The sequence below is a fragment of the Schistocerca nitens genome, chromosome 5 (assembly GCF_023898315.1).
Source record: "Schistocerca nitens isolate TAMUIC-IGC-003100 chromosome 5, iqSchNite1.1, whole genome shotgun sequence".
Lineage (NCBI taxonomy): Eukaryota > Metazoa > Arthropoda > Insecta > Orthoptera > Acrididae > Schistocerca > Schistocerca nitens.
Genome location: NC_064618.1, coordinates 829,450,985 through 829,472,971, shown reverse-complemented (window position 1 = coordinate 829,472,971; position 21,987 = coordinate 829,450,985).

The following is a 21,987-nucleotide window of genomic DNA, read 5'->3' as shown; positions in this document are numbered from 1 at the left end:
GTGTGATAAACGTAATACTAGGCTCCAAAGTAAACTGAGAAATGACAGGGAAGACGAAAGCAGTGTGTTAGCGCCGCCGAGTAATGAATTAACTAATGTTCAAAGTAGTAATTTGGTAATTGTGCATAGGGAAATGGAGTGGGCTGCAAATAATGGTGTAGGCAGGGAAACAATTAGTGAACAGGGAAGCATTATCGATCGATCGGTCGGCAACAGCTCGCCTCAGGAATCCGAAATGACAGAACACAATATTGCAAATACTGTAAACTCAGGTTTTGGGTCCTCACCGTTTTCTCAGATAAGTCAAGACACATTTTCTGCTTCTCAAAACGTGAATGTTGCCGGTGAAAATGCACTGCCAAAAAGCATAGAGAAACACATTCCAGACACTAATACATTATTATTGCAATTAATGCAACAAATGGAACAAAATCAGAGACAAACACAGCAAAAGCTTCAAAAGTTAGACACAATGGAACAAAATCAGAGACAAACACAGCAACAGTTAGACGCAATGGAAGAAAATCTTCACACCATGCTTGAAAAAACACGTGAAGATTTAACTACTGAGTTACATAACATTGAATCGAAATGTCAAAAAGCCTGTAATGACGTAAAAACACAAATTTGTGAGCATTTTCAACCTATTTTTTCGCGGCATGAAAATGCATTACAGAATCACGAAGCAGCCATAAAAGAACTGCAAATTATTGTTCATGAAAATAATGAGACCTTGCAAGCTAAAATTGACTCAGTTTCATCTACCGATTCGGTTACGCAACTTGCAAAAACTCAGGAAAACTTAAAGGACACAGTAGATACGATTTCAACACAAATGGACACTCTGAAACTTGGTTCAGAAAAACACACAGAGGAAATAATTTCACTATCGGATAAAGTAGCCGAACTGTCAGATCAGTTCACTAACTTATCTACAAAGGTAGATTATGATCTGAATGACACAAGACCTGTAGCTTTCACTGACACTGAAGAGTATGAACAAATTAGAAAATTCAAACAAAATCAAAATCAAATCAATACACAGTACAAAAGAGAAATCCGGGAAGTACAAGCTCAGTTGGCACAAGTAATACAAGAATTACATATTTCAGAGGACATTCGTGCTCCAGTACGGGAAGAGGGACATAGAAATACGGAACAACCACAAAATAATAACACAGGACATTTCGGAAATTATGAAAGAAATTGGCAAGGTGCACCAAATTCTGAGATGGAACCGCCGAAACGAAGTAACAATGCGCGATGTGCGACTCGCCGACACGATGATTTTGACTATAAGCTGTTCATTACTACACGTAAATTTAAAACATTTAAGAATTCTGACAACGACATTCATCCACACGCGTGGCTTCATCAATTCTCTCATTGTTTTCCTCCCAACTGGTCATTGCAGCACAGATTAGAATTTATGTGTGGCTACTTAGATAATGAACCAGCTGTAAGAATGCGATCGGTCATTCACGATTGTCACAGTGAAGGAGAATTTTATCATGCCTTCCTCTCAGCATATTGCTCTCAAGCTACACAAGACCGAGTAAAACATAGCATCATAATGATGAAACATTTCGAACAATCTGAATTCTCCAGTCTTGTGAAATATTTTGAAGACATGTTGCACAAGAATCAGTACCTGTTAAACCCATACAGCCCCTCAGAACTCATCCGCATTTGCTTAATCAAATTACCTGAACATTTAAGAAATATTATTTTGGCAGGACGTTGCAAAGACGACATTGAAGCTTTTCAGGGACTGTTACAAGAATTGGAAATTGACACTGACAATCGCGGAACGCGAAAACAGGAGCACAACAATTACAGGTCACATCCGTCGCAATTCCGCGATGAAAGAAATAATAACTGGCCACGACAAGGCTATTCTCACAACACAAATGGTGACCAAAACAGACACCACCCGTATGATAACCGTTGGCAAAGTAGTAATAATTACAGAGAAAGATTGCATTTCCGTAGTAATGAATATGACAGAGACAATAATAGAATCAGACAATATGGGAACCAAAATATTTATTATCAAGGTAGACAGAACAACTTCAGACACAACGGTCCATCACGCAGTTACGATTCCGGGAGAAATCCTCCACCACATGACCGACAAACAAGAAACTATGTAAACTACCCACAAAACGACAGACCTGAATTCCATCAGAACTGGCGAGCTTCAAACAGGGCAGGGCCTTCTCGTCAAGGTGAATTTGTAGAAGTTAGGTCTCCTAATCCCAATAACGACGCGCGCCAACAAAGAAACAGACAATGACCCACACCGCAGGCAGCAGGCAGCCACGTTCACCAGCTGGCACAGGGATAAATAACATAGACGCTAACCTTGAGAAAAATTCCAGTATTCTTTACCGACGTATACCGCATGACAATTGCATTCAAGTTCAAACTCTGAGTACTATGAAGAGTAAAGGATTGCACCACATTTCACATGTAAAACCGTTTATTGAAAGATAATCTGCTTTTTAACTTTGTCTTTGCCATAAAATTTTTCACTTCACATTTCTAGTGTGCATTGTCAGACTTAGAAACTGTTACCATGCAACAATGTTTGGAGTTAAATATCCAATCAAGAACCAAGACAACTTATTTAAACAGAAATTACGAATGCATTGTTATAGTGAACAGACGTCACAGTGTTATTGTGTGTGTACATTCTTGCTTGTTAGTTGCACGATTACGTAACGACTATAAAGCTTACATACTTAGAACATATACTGGTACTGCTAATGAGATTTTAAAGAAACATTTCGGTTTACTTGAAAATACATTCTGGATTTAAAGTACTTTCAGTGAGATACCAGATGACACAGTGGTTAGTTTATGTGACAGCTACATGATTATATCACAACGCTATTAATATGTGACAAAATTTACATTGTTGCTTTTACACGGTATCTGTTTTATATCTGCACAGTTTTTCTGTATTATTCTGGAAAGTAAAACATGTTTTAGTAGTAACTTTTGTGGTATAGCTACAATGAGACAGCCTTTTCCGTAGCACAACAGTATGTTACATTATAGTACTTTCTTGATCACGGTAAGGTACGTAATAACTACAATATCTATACACACAGAATTTCACTTTCGTTAATGATGAGGTAAGTACATTGACTTCTGCAGAACTTAGCTTTCGGAGGACGATAACTATGACACCTCCACAGAGATTATCTTACAACAATACGCTCAGTTTAGCGCTACAGTACACGTATTTGAGTGATTAATTTTGTACTTAAAACATTTATTTTTAAAGATATTTGAAGTACAATGATACAAAGATTTTCCGTGATACATTTCTTTCCATTGCAATAATCTGTAACACCTGAGGGTATAATTACATTTATCCTCAGGGGGGTACACACTTACTTTGTGTACCATGTGTTTGGCAAGCACAAGGAGCCCTAGCTAATATGGTATTTGCTTATACAACTTTACACATTGGTACCATATTTCCCTAACACACAAATTACACAGCTATCTGATCATTTAACTGAGAGATAAACATTTTTTTTACTACATCAGTGACACATGTTTACGCAATTACACAGCTGGATAACTTCACACTTATGAAATTGTATTTTGTCTGTACTGTGTGAACCCTTCATATTTTTCGGAACCATTGTGATACTATGAGAGCTTTGAATGATGTATTTGGTACGGGATTATGATCTTTAAAGTACGTTTGAGGTAGACGACACTATTGAAATGAGCAGAGAATTTTTTTAGGTTTTGACATTATTGCAGAAAGCTATGACGTTTTTGAGATTTGACTGAGGTGTTATGATGTTATTTTTATGACGACGATGTGTATTATGCTGTTGAGGTATATTTATGATCAATAAGATGATGCTACCGTATATGAGGAATTTGATTATGCTACATATTTATTAAGATGAAATATTGAAGAAGTGTCGACGAATATGTATATGTGTAATAAGGTAAGGAATAATGAGTACTGGTTAGGGACTCTGACTTGTGAAAAAGGATCTTGGAAACCAAGAATCGTACTTTAAGAGTTATGAAATGTGTGTAAATGCATGAATGTATCACAATGCAGGCGAAAATTTTTTGCACACTGTTATATTCATAGGATTTTGTTTCTACACATTTGCAACGCAAATTCTCGGCCTGTGAAATTTTTTATATGAGACTGTCACTGTAATGCAAACTGGTGTCGTAAATATTTCAGTAAGAAAGTTAAGTGGCCACCTTCACGTAATGCGTCATGGGCACCCAGCTGCGCGATAGTCGCCTAGGAAAAAGCCATTAGTATGTGCCTTTCAGAGGCACAGGTGGAGAAAAAAAAGACCATTATCCTCGCTATTGACATTTCTTTGTAGAAAGCATCGCAAATACGACATGCTCAAACTTGAAAACATATGATTCCACTGTGAAGCTCTTAATTTGATATTTACTGAAATGTCTAATGAAATGACGAGAAATATTTTACGTCTATACACCTGGTGATGACTACTGTCTTTCTAGTTGAGATATTTTTTTACTACCTTATGAAATGCCATATGGCGAATGAATGATGTTTATGCCTTCCTTTGTACATATTTGCTCATTTTCTTTAATATCTAGTTTCTAGCTGCACTGCAGAATTGGTTATTATAAAATTTAATAGATGTACTAATATCACTATTTTCTGACTACAGACCCACTAAAGAATACGTTTCTCATATACTTTCTTAGAAAAGAGAGCACAAATAGACATTTCCCTTCACAGGAATTGCATAAATAATTTTTTTAATGACTTGGTAACTTTCTTGCAGAGTAAGTTTTTGTGATGCATCACTCTAGTGTTAAGATGTGACATAGGTATTAGACATGGCCATTTTTAGTGTAATATTTTTTCTGCTTGAGCTATGTCATGTTTAGATATAAGTTATTGCATTTGCTGCTGCTGTTTGCCAGGCATAGTGCTACCAAATTTCACTTTACATTACTCTGTTAGGCCAGTTTTACTACGAATTTATTTTTCTTGTTTGCTGTGCATTGCCTTATATTAGTTGTAATATTGCATTTGCTTTGCTAATTTATGCTGCTTGCTTTGCCATTTGTATTTTTTATCATTGCTGTTTGTGTTAATTGTTTTGTGCTGCTGCATTGCCTCGTTCCTTAGTTTAGCAACTGAGCTCAGTAGATTTAAGTTAGCTTAAGATGGGGTAGGCTATATAAGAGAATGAGTTTTTGGGACTAATGATGAACGAAGGGAGATCTCCAAAGAAAAAAAAGGTTTTGTTTGCAAAATACTGCAGTACCAAATGTTACACTGAAAACAAACCCTGTCCTTTCAGCCTATGTGTTTGTGTATCCTTGTTTATTTGTTTTCTTCCTGTCTCTGTGTACCGTTTCATAGAATTTTTTTCTCTTCTAATACTAAGCTACATTCACTATGATGAGGAATACTGTTATCCTCAAACACAATTTGCATTAATAATATGTTATTTACTTCGTAAAGATGTTTAGACATTATTTATTCTGTTTTGCTTTAATGCTCATGTTGATGTTTCGAAAGTCATTCTGATCTTTTATGTATGTACTTATGTCATAATTCTTGTAACACTCATGTACATGTTTATTTCTATTCTTTTGTAAAGCCTGTTTTACTACAAATGTTATCTGTATTGTTATGTTCTTGAATGATGTATTTTGTACCTTTGTAATTGTATTTTTATGTTGTAAATTTATAATTGTAATTGACACCAGTTCATCAAATTAAGTAACTTGTAAGTTACATTTCACTGCACACGTTTCTGTTGGTCATAGTATATGCACAATATGTGAGAAGTTGGGACTGTTAGTGCTTGCATGTGTGTTAATAATTCAGCAAGGGACTCGTTAACAGCATTGCTGGTTTTAAGGACAATTCCAAAAACTTTGTGAGTGCACATGTGGTGGTTATGGACTTGCTATATTGTCTGCAAGACTCTTCGATGGTGATTGTGCACCTGCACAGTCGCAGCAGATGGCTGCTGGTCATCTCTACAAGGACTACAGTGGGTCTACACCTTTGATGATCCATCAGTACCATTATTTCTACAAGGACTGCAGTGGGTCTGCACCTCTGGTGGCCCACCAATACCGTAATCTCTAACAAGGCTACAGTGGCCTGCTCTGTGATGACCCACCTACCAACATTCTTCAAAACTTCGACTGATTGAGCTGTGGGTTTGCTCTGTTGTGGCCCATTACCTGTCTGCATACCAAGAGTCAGCACTGTCTTTCCGTTGTAAGGACAACACTACTTCTTCAAGACTGCATGGAAATCCACTACTTCTGTGTGCATTTTCTTCTACTGCTCAGACTTTGAGAAAAACACTGCTATTTTACTGTGATGAACAATCAGGAATGTCTTTATGGACTGTGAGAAAATTTTAGCTTTTGACCAACATTGTATCAATAAGTGTGTGCATTTCATTTCTTTGTTATTGTAATTATGAAAAATTTTATCAAATCATTATTGGCCACTGCCCAAAACAATTTGTAAAATTTTTTTGTGGGGAGCATGGGGGCTATGTAAGTAGGCTGTTTATGTTTTCTTATTTGTAACGCCACGTAGCACTCTGTATGGAAATGACTGGCTGTGCTGTGTGCAGTCTGTGGCTGCTTTGCATTGTTGTAATACTCGCCATTGTAGCGTTGGGCAGTTGACTGTTAACAGCGCGCAGTTGGAGGTGAGCCGCCAGCAGATGTGGATGTGGGGAGAGAAATGGCGGAGTTTTGAAATTTGTAAGACTGGATGTCATGAACTGCTATGTGTATTATGAGTTTTCAACACTATTAAGGTAAATACATTGTTTGTTCTCTATTAAAATCTTTCATTTGCTAACTATGCCTATCAGGAGTTAGTGCCTTCCGTATTTTGAATCTTTTGTTTAGCTGGCAGTAGTGGCGCTCGCTGTATTGCAGTAGTTCGAGTAACGAAGATTTTTGTGAGGTAAGTGATTTGTGAAAGGTATAGGTTAATGTTAGTCAGGGCCATTCATTTGTAGGGATTTTTGAAAGTCAGATTGCGTTGCGCTAAAAATATTGTGTGTCAGTTTAAGCACAGTCATGTATAATTGTTCAAAGGGGACGTTCAATTGTTTTCTTTTTGCATTTTCAGACTTAAATCATTTAGGAGAGCCTTAATGTCTCCTAAAAATCCTAAATCAGCTACCCATTCAGGGTCATGAAAAAGTGGCTCCGGACGTCCTTTGCTCTCCAAAAACTGAGCCACATTGTGGCGTAGTTGAAAAATTCGGGAAATCACTTTCCCTTTGCTCAGTCAGCGCACCTCAGCGTGGTAGGGAATATCTGGATACTCCTCTTCAAAGAAAATCAAAAATTCTTTGAATTGACGATGAGTGAGTCCATGAAAACGAATGCAGTTCACGATACGCACCACTACCTTCATCACATCTTGAAGACCGATAACTTTCGCACAAAGAGCCTCTTGGTGTGCAAAACAATGAACGGAAGGTAAATTCGACATGTTAAGTTTTTTCCGCAGTAGGCCAATAAACCCTTTTGCTTTAGCGCACATTGCTGGTACCCCGTCTGTGGTTACGGAAAACAGCTTTTCCCAAGGGAGTCCTATTTCTTCAGCTGTCATTTCAACAGCTGCTAAAATATCCGGCCCTGTAACAGTGTCCTTCAACGAAATCGTATCCAGGAGCTCTTCCGTTACATGTAGGTCGTCGACCACGCCACGCAAAAATATTGCTTACTGAGCCGTGTCGTTAATACCAAGTGCGATGGAGTACGCTAGGAAGTTTTCAATTCTGGCTGCCAGTTGTACATGCAAATTCGCAGCGATGTCGTTGATTCTCCGATGTATTGTCATTCCGGGCCGGCCGAAGTGGCCGTGCGGTTGAAGGCGCTGCAGTCTGGAACCGCAAGATCGCTACGGTCGCAGGTTCGAATCCTGCCTCGGGCATGGATGTTTGTGATGTCCTTAGGTTAGTTAGGTTTAACTAGTTCTAAGTTCTAGGGGACTAATGACCTCAGCAGTTGAGTCCCATAGTGCTCAGAGCCATTTGAACCATTGTCATTCCGGAAAGTGGTATTCTGCTGTACGTGGGAGCTAATGTGGGATTCATTGTCTCTACTACGTCCAACATAATGTTTCTTATTAATGGCCCGTCCATAAATGGCCTCCCAGCTCTTGCTAAACGTAGAGCAACTTTGCAACTAGCTCTGAGAGTCCTTTCGCAACACCCCTCATCTTCTTCACCCTAAAGTAGAGAAAAAAAGATATGTTAGAAATAATTTATACGAAAACTAAAACTAAGGAATCCAAACAAATGTTATTTCGTTTCGTATGACCTTTAACCAAAATATGCATGCTAAAGTACTTGCAACAAACCTCGTTTCTGCAAGAGTTCGCAACTTCCGTAATTCTTCCTCTCTGGCATCCCCTGTTATATCACTATACTTTTCTGAATGCAATTTGCTGTAGTGCCTTTCAATAGACGATTTTCTGACACACGTAATTAGTGTACCGCAGATTAGACATTTGGCTTTATCGTCACAACGTACAAAAAAGTAGGAGAGTTCCCATTCCGGTTTAAATTGACTTTCGGCAATTTTCCCTTTTTTTTGGATCAGATGGTTCCATTATTCCGGCAATTGTCTTGCGCTTTCGTATTCCAATGTTGACTAAGCCGTCTGGCAGGGCACAGCGTCGGCCTCACGAAGCAAGCCGAGCTGAGGCGAAGTATGCCGAGTTGAAACGATGCACTGTGCAGGCACTCGCTGCACCTCGCTTTGCACGCGTGCGGTTTTCCGTGTTTGTGCGGCCCTGGTCTAGACAGAACAAGAGGAACCAAGTGCTAAGTCCAGCCCCAATGCTGATCCATGTACGTAGCGACTACACTTGATTGATCTTACGATTCCTGCAGGAGCAGCCCTGGTACGTGTTCGACAATTCATTTTACGCGACTGATTTTGCTCCGACCGATTTCTAGTTTTTCTACAGACTACGTATTCAACAGCCACTGCAACCAACCGGCGGAAAGCATAGACTTGTGAGACGTAGATGTGTATATCAAACCGATGCGGACAGCGTGAGCAATGTTTTGAGACTGCAGAACCGCAGATATCTTTTGATTCTGGAAAAAAATGAGGCAGCGCAGCTAAACAAGAAGACACACACGATTACCTTCATTGCCATTGCCCAGTATGACTGTTTCATAGACTACCGGCTTGTAGGTAATACGCAGCAGTGAAAACAGACAATTAGCAAAAGGTAGCCAAAATATTAGCAATAAACTGGAAGTGACTGGCATGTGTGAACTCCTGGCTTACACAAAATGTTTGTTAGTAAACCGAATTCCGTATCCACTTAACACCAGTCGCTACAATAAAACACCAACCACTTAGACCAGTCTGGTAGCGAATTCATAGTGGACTGCTGCACCATTAACCCCACAGTGGTTCCAAATTGCAGCAAAGCTCTCATGTTAAGCGAAAAAGTCCATTGCGCCTAATACCCATACTCACCTACCAGACACGCAAGAAAGCCAACTACGTTGTCAGTTTTAAATTTGTGGGGTATGAGGAAAAAGAAGCTAAGGAAGAAGAAGTTACTGAAATAGTACGTTTGAAGCCCAATTATGTACGGAAATGAGATATGGACAGGGGATAATCAAGAGCGAACGAGCACAAAGAATTATGAATGGAATATTACAGGAAAATGAAGTAACTGCGTAGGTATTTTAAGGAAAAAACATCGTGATTTAAAGTCAATGGAATTCCACAACGATGTATAACATATGTACGTTCTTAGTCCTGATAGCTGAATGTGAACACCACACAGAATATGCCATCTAGTTTGTCACTATTCTGATAAAGTTTGAATTTAAAATTAGTAGCATCATAGATAACGACATCTGACTTCAAAATCGAAAGAAAGAAAATATGAAAAAGAAGATTTTGTTACGTAGACACCTTAATCGCGGACAACAGATACAGCACGTAAAACTAAAAGAATTGGAAAAAGAAGAAGGCAAATTTTAAGGAAGAAGTTACTTAATACAGAAAAAAGAGAAAAAGAGGAATTTCGCTATCATTGTGACTGTGAAGACTGGATGTTGTCGGAAGACATGTACATCTACATCTGCGTGATTACTCTGCTATTCACAATAAAGTGCCTGGCAGAGGGTTCAATGAACCACCTTCATGCTGTCTATCTACCGTTCCTCTCTCGAATGGCACGCGGGAAAAACGAGCACTTAATTTTTTCTGTGCGAGCCCTGATTTCTCTTATTTTATCGTGATGATCATTTCTCCCGATGTAGATGGGAGCCAACAGAATGTTTTCGCAATAGAAGGAGAAAACTGGTGATTGAAATTTCATGAGAAGATCCCGTAGCAACGAAAATCGCATTTGTTTTAATGATTGCCACTCCAATTCACGTATAATGTCTGTGACACTATCTCCCCTATTTAGCGATAATACAAAACAAGCTGCCCTTCTTTGTACTTTTTCGATGTCATCCGTCAGTCACACCTGATGCGGATCCACACACCACACAGCAATACTCCAGAATAGGGCGGACAAGCGTAGTGTAAGCAGTCTCTTTGGTAGACCTGTTGCACCTTCTAAGTGTTCTGCCATTGAATCGCAGTCTTTGGTTTGCTCTACCCACAATATTATCCTTGTGATCGTTCCAATTTAGGTTATTTGTAATTTTAAAGACAGAGAGAAAACGTGCAAAAGCGATATTAATGTGCCTTTGGCAAAGGTTAACTAGAAGAAAATGGACCGAAAAGAATGTAGTTAAGATATTTTGGAAGATATCTATGAGCGAAGAAGTCTCATAGTAATTCTTGAGAGAATGAAAATGATACTTTTACACATTTATTTAGGGACAATATTTCTTTTTAATATACGCGTAAGGCACACTCAAAATGCTTCCCTGTGACAGCGTTACCAACATATCGATGCTTTATATACCTGCGTCAGAGTCGCACTGGGTTGCATATACGCTGGACAACACACGCAAACGGAAACTTTTTGATCGCACCTTGTACATTGGTACGAAACATTTCGGGGAAGGATACCAAGGGTAAGCCAACAAAGGGTAGAAGACCTACTGAAGGTAATAAAACAGTAAATGAAGAATACAGCACAACACAGGTAAGGGTTGTTGCAGCAACAATGTATGATCCTTAAAAGTTGGCCAGCTGGAGTAGCCGTGCGGTTCTAGGCGCTACAGTCTGGAGTCGAGCGACCGCTACGGTCGCAGGTTCGAATCCTGCCTCGGCCATGGATGTTTGTGATGTCCTTAGGTTAGTTAGGTTTAATTAGTTCTAAGTTCTAGGCGACTAATGACCTCAGAAGTTAAGTCGCATAGTGCTCAGACCCATTTGAACCATTTTTTGAACCTTAAAAGTTGGTTAATGATGACGGGTCATATTATTTGAGCGAAGGACCTGGAAACGAATATGTAAGATGGACCACTTCACCTTTAGTTTTCTGAGGAACCATACGCTGTAGAGTTTCGAATGACTTTAGACTGTCTTACGCTCTGGAGTTTTCGCTGTTAATGTCTCCACTGATTTGAAATTGTCACTGAAGATAGTATTGCATATAAGCGAATTATCGACCCCAACCACCGTTTCCATGCGAATGTGTGGACTACAGACGTTCGGAAGCTGGTTGAGAAAGCATTTGTACATTTGCACTTTCTTTCCAAAGGTGCAGACGTTGGCTTGCTGCGCGGTAAACGGCCGCTTGCAGAATTCCTTTCACATCTCGCCCTCCGCGTGAGAAGAAAATCGTTTGCATTTATTAGAATCTCTTATAAAATCATCCCCAATTTATACCACAATAAGTTCAGAAATTCAATGACTGTCTTGTTCATTTCATATACCATATAAGGAAAAGTTTGAAGACTTTCCTGACTACGATCTGAGAACATAGAAAACACATCCAGTATACTCTACATCTACATCTATATAGACACTCCGCAAGCCACCGTACGATGTGTGTCGGAGGGCACTCTGTACCTTTACTAGTCATTACTTTTTCTATTCCACTCTCAAATACAGTGAGGGAAAAGCGACAGGCTGTATATCTCCGCCTGAGGCCTAATTTCTCCTATGTTATCTTCGTGGTCTTTACGCGCAATGTATATTGGAGGCAACACAATCGTTCCTCAGTGAGTCTCTAATTTTTCTGAACAGTGTTTCTCGAACAGAACGCTGCCTTCGGCCCAGCGATTCCCACTTTAGTTCCCGAAGCATCTCCGTAACACTTATGTGTTGTTCGAATATACCGGTATCAAATCTAGCGGCCCACCTCCGAATTGCTTCGATGTCTTCCCTCTGGTACAATCCCAAACACTCGAACAGTGCTCAAGAATAGGTCAGACTAGCGTCCTATATGCGGTCTCCTTTTGTGGAATTTTGGACCCATCGGTATATGCACAGATATAACCAGCCACTAAACTTCAGCCTGAGGATTAAATATGTACTTTACGTGAACACTTGCAGAGTTGCTTGTGAGTCTTCGGGGTCAGGTACTCGTCGGTTCTTGACGTTTCAGCTAGAACTGCAGTGGACATCTTCGGAGGTGCTCCTGCTGACGCTGAGTCTTGCCGACTGACGAGTCGGACGTGACATAATTGCTGTGTAAAATGAGCGTGGTCGTGTTTACACGTAATCACCAAAGATTGTCCTTGTCAAACACAAAAACTTCACTATCGATTGTCACCTGTCAATGATAAAAACATGTCTATTGGTTTTGCTGACCATATATCACGAAGTTTCATGGCTTGTTCTTTTCTGTTAGACTATCCACATGATTATATATTTCGATGGCTTCTCTATACATCCGTGGATAATAGTTTCCTACTGTCGATAAAATTTTGGTTTCAGAAAACTCACTTCATGATTTCCTGATTCTGCCACAACAGATTTTTTTTTCCTTAGTCGGCAAAAACTCATATATTATTCAGTCTTGTGATACATGGGCAGTGTGACAGTACCATCACATATGTCGTTTTGCAATAGGAAGTAAAATTGGCAGCTTAATTTTTAACTGTGCTAGAGGGAAACACATCGATAGTGGCCCCTGGTGTAAGATTCGTGAACTGTCCTTCGCTGAGGCAGACATGAGACGGTACAGTGACAGACCTGGGTGGTCGAATCGCTATGAATAAGGGACGTCTCACGCTCGCCCCTGCTGGGCCGCTGGGCCGCAGAAAAGTTGTGTCCCAAACTCGGCGGTTCCCATTGTCCACGACGCGGCACGGTCTTCTGCGCGTCCACAGAGCCTGCGAGCGTTTCTGGTGTCACGAGTCTGCATTTCCTGACAACGTTGTAAATACACGGCACCGACAATGTGCCATGTTCAGTGTGGGAAAGTTTCAGAATCTAAATGTCTTGACGATATTAGCCAAGCAGGAGGGTGATCAGCATAGGCGCTGTAGCATAAATGTCTCAACCTACGAGTGGCGACTCAGTGTACCAACCTTCAGGCAATTAAACGGCACACTGTAAGTGATGGTGGAGAAGTTCTTGCAGCGTGCTGAAAAGAGTTCTTCGTCGTCATTGTTGTACGCCCTACCCTCCGAGCTGTCAGCTTACCTTCCATTAGGAACGTGGGTGCATTCAACGAGTGTGATTTGACTTTCAAATCTTAGAGCACAGCAGTCAGAAGCCCTTTTCTTGCAGGTTTTATTCGGCAAATCTAGATTTCGGCTAGTGCCTAGACATCATCAATGCACCATTTCATAGTATCAGTGCATGTTCTATAGTACGTTCACATAATAATGGCATTCGTCCATCCTTGAGGGATGATGGTGTAGCATGCTTGGTTCAGAGTCTGCAGCGTCTGCTGTGGCTAAAAAGTCCAACTCGAGAGTGGCTGTCCCTACCGCAGTTTGGACATGTGAAATTTGAGAGACTTCGAACAGAAGCCGCTCTGTCTCTCCGCTTTGTCCTCTTCCTGATTTCTTCCTGTGTGCGTTCGTCCTCTGAGATCTTGACGCCGTTGCGCACAGTTACTCGCCACTTGACACGGTCATCTACAATGCTTTCCCAGCGACTTGGATTGATTCTGGTCTTGGTCAGGTCTCTCTTGCAGACATCCTTGAAACGAAGATGCGGTCGTCCCACTGGCCTCACACCCTCCTGAAGTTCTCCGTAGAGCAGTTGTTTCGGTATCCGTTCAGGATCCATACGCCTGACATGTCCCAACCATCTTAGACGTCGATGACTAAGGAGTGCAAAGATGCTGGTCGTGGTTGCACGATGAAAGACTTCGGTGTTGGGTACTCTATCTCTCCAAGAGATCTGAAGGATCTTCCGGAGACAGCCTAGATGGAAGCTGTTGAGTCGAGATTCATGCCTAGAAAGAGTTGTCCATGTTTCACAGCTATAGAGAAGGGTGCTTATAACACAAGCGTTGTAGACTTTTAATTTAGTTTTTGTGGTAAGCAGTCCGTTGTTCCATACTCTGTTTTTCAGTCTAGCCATGACAGATGATGCATTTGCGATTCTGTTAGTAAGTTCGGTGTCCATGGACCAGTTGCTACATATTGTGGATCCCAAGTAGGTAAAGTCATCAACTATCTGGAGAGGATTGCCATCAATGCTAATGGATGGAAGGTTGGTAGTGCTCTGCGCCATGATCTTAGTCTTTTGAAGGCTGATGAGTAGACCAAATTTTTCAAAGGCATTTGATAATTTGTTGATTATATCTGCAGCTCATCTTCTGTGTTCGCTACTAGAGCTGCACCGTCCGCATATAACAACTCACGGATAACAGCTGTATTTACTTTGTTCTTGGCTTTGAGGCGAGCAATGTTGAAAAGATTTCCATCAGACCTCGTATGTAGATACACTCCCTCCTCACAGTCTTCAAAGGCAAATCTGAGCAGAAGGGAAAATAAAATCCCAAATAATGTAGAAGCTAACACACACCCCTGTTTCACACCGCTGTTAACAGGGAATGATTCTGATGTTTTACCGTTGAAGCAGATTGTTGCTTGTGTTTTCTCAGGGAAGGAGACAATTATCTGTAGCAGTTTAGGTGGGCATCCAATCTTCTGTAACAGTTTGAATAGTCCATTTCTGCTCACTAAATCAAACGCTTTAACAAGGTCAATGAAAGCAATACAAAGTGGCCTCTGCTGCTCACGACATTTCTCTTGTAGCTGTCTTAAGGAGAAGATCATATCTACGGTTGATCGGCCGGGCCTGCAGCCACACTGAGATTCTGGTAGATTCTGGAAGCTAAGATCTGTAATCGCATTAGGATGACTCTTGCACAAGCTTTCCCGGCTACACTTAGTAATGAAATGCCTCGGTAATTGTTACAGTCACTTCTGTTCCCTTTCTGTTTATATAGAGTAACTATCCTCGAATTACGCATACTCATCGGGACATAACCTTCTTCCCAGCTGGTTGTGATAAGTGAATATAAATGTTTGAGAAGAACAGACTTGTTATACTTAATAACCTCTGCAGGGATCCCATCTTCACCTGGGGCCTTTCCGTTAGCAAGAGAATCTATTTCTCTACTAAGTTCTTCGATAGTAGGCATTGCATCTAGTTCTTCCATAACGGGCATTTGTTTGATGGCGTCACATGCATCCTTGCTAACTTCATTCTCGGCTGCATACACCTCGAGGTAGTGTTCAACCCAGCGATCCATTTGTTTGCCTTCATCAGTAATGACTTCATCCGTCTTGGACTTCAGAGGAGCTGTTTTTCTGACAGTTGGTCCAATTGCTTTCTTAATACCATCGTACAATGCCTTAGCATCCCCAGAATCGGCCGCTTTCTGTATACCTACACATAAATTCAGCCAGTAGTTATTTGCGCATCTCCTGGATGTTTGCTGTGCCCTGCTCTTTGCTTTTCGTAGGTCATCTCGAGTTCTTTCATTTGGGTTTCTTTTGTAAGCAAGCAGGGCTTTCCGTTTAGCCTCAGCGACTGGTTCCATTTCTTCCAAATTTTGCTCGTACCAGTCCTTATTTCTTTTTCTCTTTATTCCATAGTCCAATACTGCTTAGTTGTAGATTGCACCCGAGAGTTTTGCCCATATCTTATCAACATTCCTTTCTGCTTGCACGTTTCCTGGGAAAGCACTTTCAAAATTACTGGCAAAGTCCTGCTTTCTTTGTGCGTCATGAACATGATCTGTGTTGATACGGGGATGGTTCAAAAATGGTTCAAATGGCTCTGAGCACTATGGGACTTAACATCTGAGGTCATCAGTCCCCTAGAACGTACAACTACTTAAACCTAACTAACCTAAGGACATCACACATATCAATGCCCGAGGCAGGATTCGAACCTGCGACCGCAGCGGTCGCGCGGTTCCAGACTGAAGCGCCTAGAACCGCTCGTCCACTCCGGCCGGCTGATACGGGGATGACCTCTCGGTTTAGCGTGGTGACATTTCTAAGGAGTGGGCCTAAATGTGCACGCCACCAGGGCGTGGTCAGTGTTGCAATCAGCACTATGATAACTTCGTGTCAGTAGCACATTTTTGAGACCAGTACGCCTAGCTATGACTAAGTCAAGTTGATGCCAGTGATGAGAGCGCTGATCCTTATGCTGGAAATATGTGTTTGTAATACAGAGTCCATAAAAGCAGCAAACTTCAAGCAGTCTGTGGCCATTTTCATTCATTTTTCCCACCCCATGATGTCCCAGGCAATTGGGCCACATGTCATTATCTGATCCAACTCTAGCATTAAAGTCTCCTAGAATATACAGTGTCTCGGTGCTAGGTACCTTGGCTATTCTGCCGCTGAGTAAATCGTAAAACAGATCCTTCTCTTCCATGCTGGATGATAAGGTGGGAGCGTACACATTTAGGATGTTGACAGTGCCACTTGAGGAGCATATTTTCAAAGCAATGATTCGCTCTGTTCCACCGGATGGTGGCACAGTACAGTCTGACTCCTCTGCAGATACCTGCCCGGCTGGGTTGGACCTGCCAGTAGCTACGCTACCGCCGATATAGCTCTCAGCTTCCTTGGAGCACACAAACTCTCCCGCCCACACGGACAGTGCTACTATAAGGCGGTGCCTCATGGGAGAATCTAGTACGTTAGTCCCCTGTTATTCGGGCTTCTCTCACAGTTCTTTCAAGACATTGTGGGAGCAGAGAGGTACGTTAATCAGTAGACGAGTCTGGGCGGTGACGCTTGGCCGAGAGAGAGAGAGAGAGAGAGAGAGAAAGCCTCCTGGTCGCAGCATGGGACAATTGTCGCAGAATAGGTCGAGTAAGTGTTGTTTTTTTTTAGCGCTAGGGCTGCTTTTGATCTCAGCAGCTCACGATTTGTGAGAGAAATTCCACAACTTGTCTTTCTTTTCGGTGTTTTTACTTACTTAGATCTTACAAGGGAACCTCCCCATCGCACCCCCCTCGGATTAAGTTATAAGTTGGCACAGTGGATAGGCCTTGGAAAACTGAACAAAGATCAATCGAGTAAACAGGAAGAAGTTATGTGGAACTACGAAAAAATAAGCAAAATATACAAACTGAGTAGTCCGTGCGCAAGATAAACAATATCAAGGATAGTCTGAGCTCAATAGTGCAGTAGTCCCGTGGTTAGCGTGAGAAGCTGCGGAACGACAGGTCCTTGGTTCAAATCTTCTCTCGAGTGAAAAATTTACTTTCTTTATTTTCGCGAAGTTATTATCTGTCCGTTCGTTCATTGACGTCTCTGTTCACTGTAATAAGTTTAGTGTCTGTGTTTTGCGACCGCACCGCAAAACAGTGCGATTAGTAGACGAAAGGACGTGCCTCTCCAATGGGAACAGAAAACATTTGATCGCAAGGTCATAGGTCAACCGATTCCTCCACAGGAAAACACGTCTGATATATTCTATACGACACTGGTGACGGCATGTGCGTCACATGACAGGAATACGTTGTCGACCCACCTAACTTATACACTTGGCGAATGGGTAAAAAGATTCTTCTACCTTGCCCGATTTAGGTTTTCTTGTGGATGTGATAATCACTCCCAAAAAAGTGATGAAAACATAAGAGTTTGTCACATAAACTAAAAATAAAAAAATTAAACTTTTCGTTTGAGGGAAGACTTGAACCAAGGACCTCACGATCCAGAGCTGCTCACACTAACCACAGGACCACAGCACTCCTGAGCTGACATTATCCATGATATTGCATATCTTCCACATGGACTACTCACACTGTATATTTTGCTTATTTTTTCATAGTTCCACACCACTTCTTCCTGTTTTCTCGATTGATCTGTGTTCAGTTTTTCAAGGCCTATCCACTGTGCCAACTTATAACTAAATCTGAGGGGGGTGCGATGGGGAGGTTCCCTTGTTAGATCCAGGTTTTAATTTGAGTTTCCGAATTGCACAGGTTTAGGAAAGGCAGTTGCGTTTCCATAGCAGTCAATCAGATGTACCTCTACCCAAGTAATCTTCGCTCAAACGATCGTTTATCGTACTTTTGGACACATCAGCACAAATTACATTGTGGAAACTGATTTGTTAATTTTGCAGAGACGATTTGCCTTTTAATTTCTTCATTTGTGTGGCCATAGTGTCCGCAGTTGCTCTATAATTCATGAGGATATTTTTATTCCAACTACAAAAATTTGTAGTTGCAACGACGGATCAAAAATACCCTCATGAATTTGTCTTTTATGTGTAAACTGAAGGTGGAGGGGGAGAGGGGGGAGAAAGGAAAGGGATTACTGATGCCAGCTTCATCGAGACATTACGCGGCATCAGCGGCGACGAGTGAAAAATGCATAGTGGTCCGGGATTCGTATTTGTGCATCCACACTGAAGAAGGTTAACCCATTACCCATCTAGCTGAATCAAATACATGAATAGGTGGTGTCTGATCTTTCAGACGTGTCGAAGGAATAGGCACCTAAAATTCATATAATTTGCCTTTTATTTGAGCATCAAATGAATAATTGCTGATACATCTTTTTGAGAAAATATCCATTTTACTTGTGAAGAAATTTAGAAAGATTATAGTGTTTAGTGGAACAGATTTGTTTTCCCCCGTTTCTTTAGTCCTACAACAAATTAAGTCAGGTGGCCCATAACTACACTCCTGGAAATTGAAATAAGAACACCGTGAATTCATTGTCCCAGGAAGGGGAAACTTTATTGACACATTCCTGGGGTCAGATACATCACATGATCACACTGACAGAACCACAGGCACATAGACACAGGCAACAGAGCATGCACAATGTCGGCACTAGTACAGTGTATATCCACCTTTCGCAGCAATGCAGGCTGCTATTCTCCCATGGAGACGATCGTAGAGATGCTGGATGTAGTCCTGTGGAACGGCTTGCCATGCCATTTCCACCTGGCGCCTCAGTTGGACCAGCGTTCGTGCTGGACGTGCAGACCGCGTGAGACGACGCTTCATCCAGTCCCAAACATGCTCAATGGGGGACAGATCCGGAGATCTTGCTGGCCAGGGTAGTTGACTTACACCTTCTAGAGCACGTTGGGTGGCACGGGATACATGCGGACGTGCATTGTCCTGTTGGAACAGCAAGTTCCCTTGCCGGTCTAGGAATGGTAGAACGATGGGTTCGATGACGGTTTGGATGTACCGTGCACTATTCAGTGTCCCCTCGACGATCACCAGTGGTGTACGGCCAGTGTAGGAGATCGCTCCCCACACCATGATGCCGGGTGTTGGCCCTGTGTGCCTCGGTCGTATGCAGTCCTGATTGTGGCGCTCACCTGCACGGCGCCAAACACGCATACGACCATCATTGGCACCAAGGCAGAAGCGACTCTCATCGCTGAAGACGACACGTCTCCATTCGTCCCTCCATTCACGCCTGTCGCGACACCACTGGAGGCGGGCTGCACGATGTTGGGGCGTGAGCGGAAGACGGCCTAACGGTGTGCGGGACCGTAGCCCAGCTTCATGCAGACGGTTGCGAATGGTCCTCGCCGATACCCCAGGAGCAACAGTGTCCCTAATTTGCTGGGAAGTGGCGGTGCGGTCCCCTACGGCACTGCGTAGGATCCTACGGTCTTGGCGTGCATCCGTGCGTCGCTGCGGTCCGGTCCCAGGTCAACGGGCACGTGCACCTTCCGCCGACCACTGGCGACAACATCGATGTACTGTGGAGACCTCACGCCCCACGTGTTGAGCAATTCGGCGGTACGTCCACCCGGCCTCCCGCATGCCCACTATACGCCCTCGCTCAAAGTCCGTCAACTGCACATACGGTTCACGTCCACGCTGTCGCGGCATGCTACCAGTGTTAAAGACTGCGATGGAGCTCCGTATGCCACGGCAAACTGGCTGACACTGACGGCGACGGTGCACAAATGCTGCGCAGCTAGCGCCATTCGACGGCCAACACCGCGGTTCCTGGTGTGTCCGCTGTGCCGTGCGTGTGATCATTGCTTGTACAGCCCTCTCGCAGTGTCCGGAGCAAGTATGGTGGGTCTGACACACCGGTGTCAATGTGTTCTTTTTTCCATTTCCAGGAGTGTATAAATACGATCAATATCTTCTACATAACGAAACTGTGAATTTACTGTGGCGGCGTACCATTGGAAAACAGATGCCCTTACGGTGAAGTTTATACAGGTAGAATAAATTTCTTTCTTTCCGGCCATGCTCACAAACGTGTTAGGTCCTCAGACTACCGGTTTCGGGCAGCAATTACCATCTTCAGATCTACCCACATTTTAGTCAATAACCAAGTTCTCGTTGTCGCTGTCCGTCGCAAGTCGATTTCAAAGCCGTTTTATCAGCCACAGTATCAGCTGAATGATCGAACATAAATATGGTGACTAGTTGAAGAGACGTTGGGTTTTATGTGCACCAGTCGTGATATATGTGGTAGTAGAATCAATTAATTTCCACGACAAACGATTGATAACAACTGCTTTCATTTATACGAGGTGTGGCTAGAAAAAAACCGGACTAGTACTGGTGAAACAATAAAACGAATGCAATAAGGCTGAAAGTCGCGTGGTCTGTCACGTGACTCTCGCTCCGCCTACTGCTCGAGTTTAATCTGCCTCCTGCACTCAGTCTGCCCGTGGCGTCTGTTTTAAGTAGTTGACGTTTTGTCTGTGCGTCGGAAAATGTTGAGTGTACAGAAAGAACAGCGTGTTAACAAAAAAATGGTTCAAATGGCTCTGAGCACTATGGGACTCAACTGCTGTGGTCATAAGTCCCCTAGAACTTAGAACTACTTAAACCTAACTAACCTAAGGACAGAACACAACACCCAGCCATCACGAGGCAGAGAAAATCCCTGACCCCGCCGGGAATCGAACCCGGGAACCCGGGCGTGGGAAGCGAGAACGCTACCGCACGACCACGAGATGCGGGCAGCGTGTTAACATCAAATTTTGTTTCAAACTAGGAAAATCTGCAAGTGAAACGTTTGTAATGTTACAACAAGTGTACGGCGATGATTGTTTATCGCGAACACAAGTGTTTGAGTGGTTTAAACGATTTAAAGATGGCCGCGAAGACACCAGTGATGACACTCGCACTGGCAGACCATTGTCAGCAAAAACTGATGCAAACATTGAAAAAATCGGTAAACTTGTTCGACAAGATCGGCGTTTAACAATCAGAGCAGTGTCTGAGTTAACAGGAGTCTACAAGGAAAGTGTTAGGCAGATTCTTCATGAAAGTTTCAACATGAACAAAGTGTGTTCAAAAATGGTTCCAAAGTGTCTCACAATTGAACAGAAGGAACGCCGAAGAATGATTTGTTCTGACATCCTGGAAAACATTGAAAGTGATCCCACCTTCTTACAAAATGTTATTACTTGCGATGAATCGTGGTTTTTTACTTACGATCCCGAAACTAAACGCCAATCGATGCATTGGAAAACTCCTGGTTCTCCACGACAAAAGAGCACGAATGTCAAAATCGAAATTCAAGGCAATGATGATTGTTTTTTTTTTGACATCAAAGGGATTGTGCACATTGATTGGGT